A 13,063-nucleotide genomic window follows, 5' to 3' on the forward strand; every position below is an offset into this window, starting at 1 on the left:
AACTGTCAGTCAATGAGATGCTGGTGAAATGGGCTTCTGATAGGTCTAGCCCTGTCTCATCTAACCTCCCAGGAGCCCCAGGGGCTCCACCATTCACTACTCAGCTCAAATGCTTTGAATTTAGTGTTTTTTAGGAGACATCACAGCAATAGTAAAGAGGCCAGAGCCACAACACAGAAGGAGCCTGGACCCTGGATGGACATGAAATTTCACCTGGCCTAAGTCACCTCTCTTAACAATGACAGGAAAAGAAGCCTGTGGGTGTGGGGTAGGGAGGGTATGTACATGTTCATGGGGGCATTCGTGCAGGTATGCATAAGACAGAAATTGACATTGGGTGTCTTCATCGATTGCTTTCCGCATTTTTTGAGGCAGGATCTCTCATGGAGCCTAGAGTTCATCAGTTCAGCACAGATGGTTGACCAACAGTTCCATAGACAGATCCATCTTGGCTTCCATCTGCCCCTGAAACATTTTAATGCAATTTGCTGTAGCACCTAATATTACCTCAAATCCATCAAACACTAGAAAACCAAGTCATAGCTTCTTCATTCTGTAGGCAAAGCTATGGAGAGATACATGGCTAAAGCCATGCATAATCATGTCCAGAACCAAGAGCAAGTCCCAGAGACCAGTTCATCCATTTTTATTATGCTCATATGAAGTTTCTAAAAGCCATGACCAAAGGCTGGGAATGCCTATCTGAATGTGTTGCGAAGATCCCTCTGACTCAGCCTTCGGAGTCTTTATAGGCAAAGAATAGCATGAGATCCAAATATTAGCAACAAGAACAAAATCTGCCGGGAGCTTTCTCTTTACACGGGCACTGGGTAAACACAGAGAGAGCTGCACCAGCACCGGCCTCCCTTGAGCTGGACTTGGGGAAAAGGGTGAGCAGCTGTACACTGGTGAAGATGAATGGACACGGGATGATGTGTTTGCCAAGCATTTTCCACTTGTTCTTGATGCCAACTTCCCCTTCCTTCTCCCAGGGGTAACTTCTCAAAAATATGCCTGGTAGCAAAGAAAGAACAAATTTCCAACATCTCTGTAAGAGCAGGGGTCACCAGCACCTTGGTTGTTTATTTGGCTGTTTCTAATATTTAAGCACAGGGGGTCCAGAAAATAGACACTTTGTGACAATTTTCATGAATGAACAAGCAAATGAGCCCATTTTTCTTAATTAATACTACAGACATGAGGTCATTTGTCCAAAATACTATGTTGACATTCATCATTTGATTGATGATACTTGTCAAAGCATGGGTTAATAGAAAGTAAACCTTCATTTTCACCTCTAATAATGAGGTTTCTTGGTACATGGCATTGAAGACTGCTTGGAATTTCTTTCATACCTCATTTGAGCAGAGGTTCCTTCAAATGTAGAAATGTGGTAAATACCCCAGTCCCTCCTGGAACATAGAGAGTAACAGGACTAACAGGACTTTATTTAAATCTATCACACTCACTAATAGTTGAAAGGACCTTTCTTTCTCTTTCCTTCCTTCTTTCTTTCTTTCTCTCTTCCTTCCTTCCTTCCTTCTTTCCTTTCTTTCTTTCTTTTTGTTCTTTGACAGTGTTATTTGTTCACATGTGGAAGTAGTCAGTTTGGGTCCTCTCCACCACTCCCATCCTCTCTGTATTCCCTTTTCCTCTCCTAACTTGTCTTCTCACACGGATGTTTCTTGTTAGTGGCCTGCTGAGTTCATTTCTGGTTGTTTGCATGAGCATAAGTGAAGGGTCATTTACTGGAACCATTTCTTAAATAAAAGTGTATGTCTATTAAAGCCCCAACATATAGGAGAGATTTCATATGTATATCAGAGATTGGAAGAGTGCCCCAACTGGAATTGAAGCAGAAAGTTCTGCCGTAGCAGCCAACCCTTTGGCATTCCCAGGTGTTAACAGATAAACATCCTGGTGAGCTCAGTGCTTTACCATACCCATACTTCCAGTGGGAGGAGCCATGTCTTCCGTCGAGCTCTGTAACCTTTTCCTGGGGACTTTATATATCTATTGTGTCTGTGTGTCTATGTCTGTATCTATGTGTGTCTGTATGTGTCTGTCTGTCTATCTGTGTGTGTCTGTGTCTCTCTGCGGTGTGTGTGTCTGTGTTTCTGTGTGTTTCTGTGTGTGTATATATCTGTGTCTGTGAAGTTCTGTGTGTCTGTCTGGTCTGTTTTTCTGTGTTCATGTGTCTGTGTCTGCATGTGTCTGGGTTTCTGTGTCTATGTGTCTGTGTCTATATGTCTATGTCTGTGTGTCTATGTGTGTGTGTCTGTGTCTGTCTGTCTATATGTCTATGTATACGTGTGTCTGTGCCTATGCATGTGTCTGTGTCATCTCAGATAGAAAAGGCAATGACAAAGCAATGGAGTAATTCTATCCAATTCAGTTTGATAAAGCGATGAGTTAACTAGAGATGGTTCCAGGATCATGAGTGAGGATCTACTTACAGAATCATGGATAAAGATGAGTCCTTCAGAGTATGGATGAGGGGTTACTCATGGGAATGGGAATGCATCTTGCCTTTTAACATTGGTTGAGGGAACAGACTTGGTAGTCAGGCATTCATAGTGTCATTGATAAATTTGCTTCTCAACTAGACACACCTGAGAAAAGTGAACCTCAGTTGAGGTATTGCCTCCATCAAATTGGCATGTGGGCATATGGGCATGTGGTGACAGCATTTTCTTGATTTTGATATTGGAGGTCCCAGGCCACTGTGGGCAGTACCATCTTTAGAAATGTGGGCCTGAGTTGTATAAGAGAGCTAGCAATGAAAGCCAGAAGGAACAAGCCAGTAAGCAAAATTCCTCCATTGTCTCTGTTCCATCTCCTGCCCTGACTTCATTCCATGATGGGCTATGGCTTACTAGCCAAAGTCAACCCATTTCTTCCCAAGTTGCTTTTGGTCATGGTACTCATCACAGGAACAGAAGACAAACCAGGACACATGTCAGTGCTTTTACCCACTGAGCTGTCACTGGACCTGCACAGAAGTTTAATCAGTAAATAATTTATTGAAGATTGAGCCTGTGGGAAATAGCAGTATTAAGCTCTAGAGTTCAAGGCATCCACAGGAAGACTAGAGAAGGGTGACTGGACTTCAGCCCTCACAGGCCTCTTTCTCCATGATTGGTGACTGACTCTACTGGGTATAAAAAGAAGATCCCAGAGATTGCTGCTTCCTGCCCATCAAATTCCCTCATAAAAGATATCAACACCCCTTGTTCTTGTTTCAAAAAAGAAAGGATGAGTTTGACTCAGGAGCTTGCTTTGAAGTCAGGCAAACAAGAACTATGATTGGCTAAGTCTAGCTCATGTGCCCACCTCAATGGCCTGAGGATTGGATAGGAATTCATGATTGACAGGTCCATTCCCACAGCAGGGTTCAAGCAGAAGAGAAGCAGATCCCATTAGGGAAAAAATGGCATTGAATGTCAAAAACAACAGATGTCCATCCATTGCCTCCAACTCCAGGCCCAGTGGTTCTCAGCTTGTCAGTTTGATTCGTTTCTGCATCTCAAGGACCAGTTGGTCTTGTCCAGCTCTCCACGTGTCCCTAAGGAAAAAGGTCTGGGTTGACTGAAGCAGATCATTTCAATAAATACACAAGAAGAGTGCTGACAAGTCCCCCACTCCCCACTTAATTAGGTGTAGAGTATTCATGCTTAGGGGATATGATGAATTTCTCCTTTTATCCTTGTAGTTTAGACATGTGGCTCCTTTAAAAGCCAGTGAAAATCCCTTTGGTAATTACAGAGGCCAACTGGAACTTGAGCAGAAAACAAAGGTGTGTGCCTGGCCCAAGAAATAATACATCACTCCATGGTTCTGAAGTTTAGCTTCCCAGGATGGCATGGGTCCTCCAGTTCCTAGAATCCTCAGCCGGAACTTTATGGCCTACTGACTTGACAACTACACCTCTAAGAGTTGAACCAATCAGAAGGCCCTGGTCTATCCCATTGTAGAAAACATGAGAGGAGAGAGGGCCATGGGCTTTAGGACAGAATATGTGAAACAGACAAAATCTAGCAAATGCTTAGGGAACATTGCAAGCCTGAAATACTTACTGCCAACATTCCAATATCTCCCACCAGAATGAATACCTGATTGAGTTTTAGGACCAGTTAACTCCATGTCTAGATGCTTGTTTATTATGGATGAGCTGAGTCAGCTTTGAGCCCTCTGGACCCACGAATCTATCAGTCAGTACTTTTGTGACCATAATTACATATTCTGCTCTTCAGAGACATTTAAAAGGAAGTGTGACATGGCCTACATAACCTACTGGCTGTATCCAGAAGGAGTACAATAAATGTCTTTTCTTTTTGCCCTCATATTCCAAATAAGTTCCTACCAGGCAGGGATGATGTCTATGTTCTCAGCAAGATATGTAAGATCTGTGTTCCTGTGTTTGATGAATGAGTGAATGAGTGAATGAGCTGGATTGCTGCTCTATCCATCAATTCCAGGGGCATTCCATTCAGTCTTTATATCCATTCTCTGTTTGAAATGTGATGCCTCATGTTTCTGTTTATAGCAAAGTAGCATTATCTTGATTCTAACAGTTAGATTTCCTGGAGACACTACATGCAGCAATGTTCCCAGATCCTAGCCTGGGCTCCCCTTCTCCTAAATCAGCTCATTTTACAGTGCTGTCTTATTATGTATGTTTGTCTACATTTTCTCCTCTGTACTGTACAGACCTCCTAACAAGCATTCCAACTCTTTTGTTTCTTAGAAGACTATTACGGAGATGCATAGATTTCACACTGTAGCACAAAGTAGGACTAAACACTAGATATGCCCTTGTCTAGCTGAGACTGGGCATGTTCAATGTGCGATAGGCAGAGATATGACAAGTTCATTTTCAGAAGCTTCCAATGGACTATCTCTCACTAGTCACCTGTTTGCATAGTCCTCAGCTCCCAGACAGCTTCCTCTCTCATACCTCTCTTGTCTTCTTCCCTCCACATCCCTACCCCCTTGTTACCTCTTCTCCTGTTGCTGCTGATGCCTCCACAATGTAAAAATCATCTGAGAGGGCTATGCAAGTCCTGATGCCCAAGGTAATCTCCAGCAGAGACACAGTGCATGGAATCCAGCCATCAACCAATTTTGAAGCTTCCAAGTGGGCCCAATGTGCAGGCAAGGCTGAAAGCCACTACACTAAACTGAATGTGCAGCCTACCATCAGATGCAAAAGATCATCATTGCACCTGGTGTGTGTGACAGCCATTTCTCACACAGTGTGATGATCAGCTTGAGGCCACAGGTCTTCCATGTTTACACCAGAATGTCATGTTGCTAAAACCAGAGTCAGAAGGAAAGATCCACAAAATTCATGGAAAACATCTCAAAGGTTCTGGGTTAACTAAACATCCTTAGAGATGTGAACCTTGTACTGTACCAAGAATCCCAAGGAAGTGTCCATGTACTTCAGAAGGGAATCCAGGTAGGTAATACCTTCTTGGTTGCTTCTGGAATATTCTAGAACATAGAGCTTTCCAAGATTTCTTAACATGTGCAACATTTGCTTATATGACATAAGCAGTCACCTGAGAGAAACTGAGCAAACTGCCTTCTAGAGTATGAAGGAGTTGGATGGTGGTGGGTTGCCAACTTCCAACCCAGAACATCCATAAAGTCTTGTCTGTCTGGAATGCTAACAGCAGCTCTGCTGCTACTGGCAGCAGAGGCCTAGACTGTCACTTTCTGAGTCACCTTCATCAGTCCGAGATGGTGGAAGGACTATGAACTAGGCAGATCTCAGGGGCCTACCACTCAACTGATATTATCTCATGGCTTTGGGATGACTTACTGGCTGAAACCAGGTGCTCATCTAGGTTGTGAAGCTCAGCTAAGTATAACCCCATGTCTTCAGATATGCCTACCTCAAAGTGTGGTCCATGGAGCACAGATCAGCTCCAAAAGCTTTTGGGTCAGAGCCTCATTTTCATGAAGCTGGTTTGTATACAAGTACACTACAGTTTGAAAAACACAGACCTCTCCCATTTTGTGTGTCCAGAGTAGATGGTTGGCACACCAAATAAACTATGTTGTGCAAGGAAGTGTGACACAGATCAAGTCCTTATCTCTGAGGAACTCAAGGTGAGGGAGAGAGGCAACTGTGATTCCGTGTGCTGAGAATCAGTTCAGAGTCTGCACAGAATGTCTTGGGAGCATGGACAAGGGGCACTGTAGCAGTTTCTAGATTTATCAATAAATAGAGCTTAATATACTTGCTTCTTGTGTATGAGTTAAAGCATATAAAAGTTTAAAACTTTTTAAAGCTAGGTATGGTGGCTCAGGCAATCCAGTACCTGGGGGAGAGACAAGAGAACTGCAAGTTTAAGGCCAACTTTCAAAAGGAACCATAAGGCAACCCCAAAACATAATTTCCTCATAGTTAGTAGATAGTATACAGAAATATCAGATGAAGGGGCTGGACAGATGGCTCAGTAGTTCAGAGCATTGGCTACTTTTTCAAAGGACCCGGGATTTAATTCCCAACAGCCACATGGCAGTTCACAAGTGCCTATAACTCAAGTTCCAGGGGATCTGACTCCCTCACATGGACATACTTGCAGCTCAAACATCAATGCACACAAAATAAACATAAATATTTTTTTTAAAAAAAAGAAATATCAGGAGAAAATACTGCTTAGTGTAATATTAGTCTCACTTGAGCATTGCTTACCAGTTGCAGCTAAAGTTGACCTTCCTCAGGATGGTCCTTAGCTTGCCATGTTCAGTGCTGATTCCTTTAGAGAAAAATGCATGAGTTAAGTAATGAGAAGCTAGATGAACATTTGATCAAGCCATGTAATCAAATCCTCTCTATACCTCAACAGGAATGTTGTCCCTGCACTTGGAGACCAGTGGGCATGATCATCCTGTCTTCCACCAACTATCCTGGAAACCACTTTTATGAGCGGCCTATGATCTTGAGTTCCAGTTGGGAAATCAATTCCCAAGAGCACTGGGCTCCAACATGAGTGTGCTCCTGTTCTTCTCAATGCTAACACTTTACACTAGCTGACTCCATGCCAATTAACACTCATTAATTCAATTTTCATGAAATTGGACAAGCAGAGCCAGGTCACAGAGCAGAACAAATTCCTGCCTGCATCCCAGCCTCCTGAAGGATGAGGAGCTCTCCCTGAGAGAGTTGGAAATCAAACTCAGTTCAGTGTCACCTTGAGAGCACAGATTTCTGCATTACCATCAAAGGCTTAAGAAGTGGGTGCTTGTAGATAAGCCCCATACACACACACACACACACACGTACACGCACACATGCACACACATGAGTGTGTGTGTGTATGTGTGTGTGGTCATACTTAAGACGGGAGCAGATGTAGACTCTTCGCTCTGGTGAGATGTGAAGGCACAAAGCATTGCTCCTCACTTCCAAGTTCAGAGTTAGTGAAGGAATCCTTGCAGGAACTTCAAGTAAGACCCAAGTCTGAGTACAACGCTGCTGCCACCACCTGACCTTAGCAGGGCAGGTTCATATCTCCAGGCCTCTGTTTCCTCATTTCCAAATTAAGCATCCTCTAAAAACCAAATTTTTGGCATTTAACAAAGCATTGAGCAAAACCTTTCTCACAGATCCTGGCAAACATCTAAGAGTATGTTCTCAATAAATATTAACCTAAAAAAACCTCTCATAGCACCCCATGATGTTTTATAATAAACAAAGACATTTCCACCAGTAATTTACCATCCCAAGTCTTAGCTTTCAATTCCTAATGGACTCTGGCTTAGATGGTGGATCTATACTAACCCTATAATGTATGCATCTATTTGTTAGTGGAGCTTTATTGAGTACTTACGCCATGCTAGGATCTGAGCTAAAATGTGGCTACGAGTAGCCTGAGAGATAGGGGCTCTGTGGATCCCCTCAAATTGTCCATCAACTAAGTAGGATGATGGTTCAAGTCAGAAGGCACAAGGTCAAGTGGAGCAGCACACATTTCTGGTGTTTTACCTGCCCTGTTCCTTCTAGGTTAGGAGTTTCCTAGTGTCTCATCCTTAGTCCTTTGTCAGCACTGATTAGCACGCCTGGCTCCACATAAGTTCAAATTCATAAGTACTTGTAACACACATATGGCTGGACTGTTATTCTTTTAGACTCAGTACTTATAGTTTTATTAACTAAAGTATTTAATTAAGAATCACTATAAAGAATAGATAATAATATCATGTAACTTAAGCCAACCTTTGGTTCAAATGTTAACAAAAGCCAGAAAGAATAGGAATGCCAGATAAATGTACCACAAATAGATATTAGTATAAGATAGCATCTTTTGTTTTAATATCCTTAAACTAATTACAAAAACAGTTAATATCATGAAAATCAAGCAACTTATTTCACATTTCAAGAGATTAAGCAGATTAATTACAAACTGAAATATATGAATATTGGTAAAATTTTTTATTTTTTTAAATAAATTAGGAAAGTAGTACTAAAATGTAAGCATTTTATATTTAAATGATATAGTGTGTTACTATATATATTCATGTTGAAAGGCAAATAAACTATGCTAATGTGTTAATTTGTTTTATTATAATTATTATCAAATCAGCATGATTTCAATCAGTTAACTGCATAACTTAATGCATGTCACTGAGATATTCACATATACCATAAAGTTTCAATGGCTGAGGCCTATCCTCTTTTTTCCTATTTCATATACTTCCTCTCCTGCGATCTCCTTCCAAGTCTGCAGGAATCCCTTGTTTGTTTTCTAGTTATCTGTTTCACTGTTGTTGTATATGAAAGAAAAAATGTGATAGCTGAACTTTCATGTCTATTTCATTTAGCTTATCATGGTGCTTTCGAATTATAAATGTTTATTCAATTTTATTGCTAAAACAACTGATATTTAATGGGCACCTGCCATGCACCAGACACTAAATACTGAGTTCAAAATGATAACAGAGCAGACAGTGTCACATTCCTTGTGGCACTTAGAGTCTCATCTAGGAAGCAGCTGTGAATAAAGTAAACACATACATAAACATAAGATCACAGCTAGAACGCAGCAAATGAAGGGATGCTAGGTTGTGAGAACCCTTATGAGGAGATGAGTACTTGACTGAGATGTCTTCATGAACCGAGAATGCTGAATCTTGGATCCTTGATAAAGTTACAGTTGGTGCAACCAGAAGAGAGCTTCTATGAAGGCACAGGACTGGAAGGAAAGCACCCATGATAGAGGGAGCCCAGCACACAGAGGGAAAGCAAGGACTCTCAGGAAGTGGACCACAGAGGGAGATTGTGGATAATGGTTTCACAGTGTAACTACAGAGCCTCAGTTACGAGTCTCTCCCCTCCAGAACAGTGGACCACCAGAGAAGGTGTGTAAGAACCCAAAGACTCCCACAGGGAGAGACAATCAGAATTGTGTTTTGAGGTGCACATCAACGAAGAAGGTTGGTGAGCAAGGTTAGGTGAGCATAAAGGGAGATTGGCAGATATTGACATTGGAGCCAAGAGAGCAGTCACAACCCTACAGAACAGGCAAGGAGTTTGCATTTAAACCCAAGTTTAATGGGAAGGCTTTAATCTCTGATTTTCAGAGACTAGGTGGAAGAAAGCAAGAACTGGAGTCAGTTGGTAACTAAGCAACTATGATAGATAGTTCAGGTCAGGTTGGATGGTAGCTTAGCAAGGACAGGAAAAAGGGAAAGAAGAAAAACAGTAAGAATGGAAAGAAAAGTTAAGATTCAAGAGCCACTGTGTTGAGGGTAGTTTTGACCACTTACTGGCACTCTCACATGGTTGGGTAGCTTCATCTCCTGCCACTACTGAGTCCCATTCTTCTTCTCCCAGTCCTGGCATTTCTCTCTGCATCCTACCTGTGAAACTCTAAGTGTCCCACCCCTTGCCCAACCACTGGCCACTGGCATTTTTATTGATAGATCAAAAACCAATTGGGGACAAGGATCTTCAGCTTCTGGATAAACAGATTCAAAGCATTAGCATCAGTTTCCAACACCACTGAAAACATTACAGGGTCTCAGATCACCTGTATTTGGCTCCAGTATCTATATGCATGCAGGGCAGTGAGGAGCAAGCCAGCTGAATTATCTTGCTGGTATTCAAACAACCTTGAAAGACACTGTCCTTGAACAGTGCCTTAGACCCAGATGGCTGCTTTGAACTCCTCATTTCCAGGACACCTTAAAAGGGAAGTGTCCACTGCTATCATCCCTCCTGAAGGATTATGAGTTACACTTTGTGGCTATGACGCCATCAACAGAATCAGAGCAGAATCCAAACCACGCAGCCTTGCCCTGCATTCCATGTGAATGGTGGTTCTCTGTCATAATGGAGATTCCAAGAAGCCTTGAGATGTTTGTTGAATGAGCTACAGTTCTCAGAGGTGATAACAAGAGTTCCTGAAGGTGAGATTTTTATTTCTGATTTTGAGAAGTTCCCAAGTCCCTTTCTGCTTTCTAACACAAAACTGTATCTCTCTAGGAGACACACACATCTGAAAAAAAAAAAAAAAACTGTTCGGTGGAAGCCCAATCCTTTTTCATTTCTCAAGAAATGGGGTACATTCATTTCTCTAAGGAGGGAATTCTGATAGACTGGAGATTACTAGCTGGAGACAATTTTGTTCTTCAAGGGGCATTTGACAATGTCTAGTAAAGTGTTTGGTTATTGCAGGATGAGGGTGCTTCAGGACACTAGTCGGTAGAAGCTGGCAGTACTAGGTGCTGATCTGTAGCATACAATCACAGGGCAGTCCTTTCTCCCTCAGACACACACACTCAAAGACAACAACAACAACACACACACACACACACGATTACATAGCTTTGAATGACAGGGACATTGATGTTAACAAACTGTGTCATGAGCCTTGGTTTTTCCTCGCCTTTGAAGTGGCATTTATTATGTTGGATTAAGGACCCTTTCATCCTTCTCTTCAGAAAATACAAATGAAGAACAGAGAGATGTGTGTTTGGACTGATGTGTCAGTGACTGAGTTAGCCATTGAGTTTCTAAAGCAAGTGAGTACAAATATATGAATGAGTAATGACATCAGCAAATTAATGAAGAAAGCTAAGGCATAATTAATATGCGCTTGTTAAGGTTGTGGCTAGAGCTTGTGATTGTGCTGAGTGTCATATCCACAAAGAGATCCTTCATGATGCTCTCAACACCAACTTCTCAATCTCCCACCATAGCTTCCTTAAACCTATGGGTAAGAAGTTTTGTCCTATTCTTTTGATTGCCTTCAGTACCAGGGACAGTGCAGGACAAAGAAAATCCCAATTCCTCATCTCATACCTATTTATTAAACCAATGACCTGTCCTTATGCTTGAAGCAAGCTAATGAAGAATGCATGATCTTTGCTCTTGAATCATGAATCACAAAAGGAAGTGCAGGACAATCTGCCCATGAACACGCAGTAAATGAAAGAGGAAGGAGTCCTACTGACACTCTGACCTCTCACACAGAGTCCCCTCTGATTACAATGAATAAACACACGGGTCAATTGTTTTGAAAACTCTATCAACTTCCTTTGACCTTCTGCAGAGAACTAGCCTTAATGTGTCTCCCCACCTCCCAACTCCATTTCCTTTCCAGATGAAGCAACGATAGAATAAGGATTGTCAAGCTTTAGTGGGGAAGAAAAGGAGCAAATTCCCCAGGCTAGCTCCCTCAGAGACAGGCTAGACTCAGGAATGTGTGCAAGGAGTGATGGGCTTTGGGTCTCTTTGTTTCAGCTTAGGAACTTCAATTGGTTGCTAAGAAACAGTACAAAAGGAAGCCCCATTAGAAGCCCTCAGAACCCACAGGCAGTTACATAATACCAGGCCCTTCCTTTATGGAAATTCAAATCGTACAAGCGCAAGCCCTGCCTGCAGTCTGTGTTGCATGTGATAAGGGGATTTTCTGTTTGGGGCCCCTGGGAAAGCCTCTATGGTGGGGGATGGGCTGTTGAGAAGAAACCAAATGGCTGAAGAGGGCTCTTCACTCAGTTCCACTTCCCACTTCCAAGGGACTTCAGTATTCATTAGCATGCAATGCAATCCGTACTCCACACAATAAGCAGATTTTACGCAGTTACCACCCTCGCTAATTAATTCAATGATCCTGTTGGGTTTTTTTCCCAGTGTTCCTTACAGTAATTTGCAATCAGTAAACAAGGAGAGGACTTAGTGTATGGCCTCAAATGGTGTGAAAACATGACCTCCTCTAAGCAGCTTGGGTAAGTTTATTCATGGAATATGTTCTGGTTTGTGCCCATCACACATAATTCAAATAAGGGGAGAATAGGGGGCAACTGAGATGAGCTAAGTAACAGGCAGGAAACTCTGTGTACCTCTAAGCCAGCTTTGGTCAAAACCTCCTGATTTGGAAAAGAACATGATTCCGAATCATCTCAGAAGAGAAGGATTTGTGATTTTCTGTTCTCTGTGACAAAGGGTGTGTAGCCAGGATAACTAACCCACACTTCCATAAGCTACGGAGTTGCTCAGTGCCTTCCATTCAAGAGGTTTTATTTCACATGCATTGATTGAGTGTGCACTGTGTGTTGAATGTTACTCAAGGATGCCATGTTGAACCAGAGAGTCAACAACCCCATTCCCCTGACATTCTCACTAAGCCAAGAGATCATAAACAGGTAAATATCAGCTAATGCCAAGGCCTACAAAGATAACAAACATACAATAGGGATGCTGAGAATAACAGGAGGTACCCATGCCAGGACTACCCTGCTTTAAGCTTATTGGTCGACTCCCATGTTACAGAATCCCCCTTTCACTTTGTAACTGTTTCAAATTGAACAGTAAATTATGTCACCACCTTATAGATACAATAGAATGATCAGACATTTTAGATGAAGTAGGAGGAAATAATTTGGAAAGAGCCAAATATGGAAATCAGTCATGGAGTTGACCCAGGGGTTAAAAACCTTTGCCCTGTGAGCATAAAGAAACAAGTTTAAACACCCAGAATGCAGGTAAAAGCTGGGCATGAGGTACTTACAGAGAGATGGGAGACAGAGCGAGAAAAATTCCCCTGGG

At 42.1% G+C, this 13,063-nt stretch overlaps 2 long non-coding RNA genes across 5 annotated transcripts in view; one reads left to right on the forward strand and one right to left on the reverse strand.

The window, feature by feature from the left end:
- Positions 1 to 630: 630 nt before the first annotated feature.
- LOC116102845 lies at positions 631 to 10,311 on the reverse strand. Of its 2 annotated transcripts, XR_004123306.1 has the most exons (4): positions 10,044 to 10,311; positions 6,707 to 6,770; positions 3,334 to 3,565; positions 631 to 1,014 (listed from the first exon to the last, which is right to left on the reverse strand). It is a non-coding gene; the product is annotated as an uncharacterized LOC116102845 (long non-coding RNA). The 2 variants fall into 2 exon arrangements; XR_004123305.1 differs by lacking the exon at positions 631 to 1,014 and having other exon boundaries at positions 2,964 to 3,565.
- LOC116102844 overlaps positions 10,310 to 13,063 on the forward strand; it is a 9,082-nt gene continuing 6,328 nt past the window's right edge. For 2 of the 3 annotated variants that reach the window (XR_004123303.1, XR_004123302.1), the window contains exons 1-3: positions 10,334 to 10,422; positions 10,957 to 11,037; positions 12,149 to 12,243. This is a non-coding gene — a long non-coding RNA (uncharacterized LOC116102844). Of the gene's footprint in view, positions 10,423 to 10,956; positions 11,038 to 12,148; positions 12,244 to 13,063 lie in introns of all 3 variants that reach the window. The other variant, XR_004123304.1, reaches the window with a different exon arrangement.

Source organism: Mastomys coucha, unplaced genomic scaffold (genome assembly GCF_008632895.1).
Source record: "Mastomys coucha isolate ucsf_1 unplaced genomic scaffold, UCSF_Mcou_1 pScaffold21, whole genome shotgun sequence".
NCBI classification, from domain to species: Eukaryota; Metazoa; Chordata; class Mammalia; order Rodentia; family Muridae; genus Mastomys; species Mastomys coucha.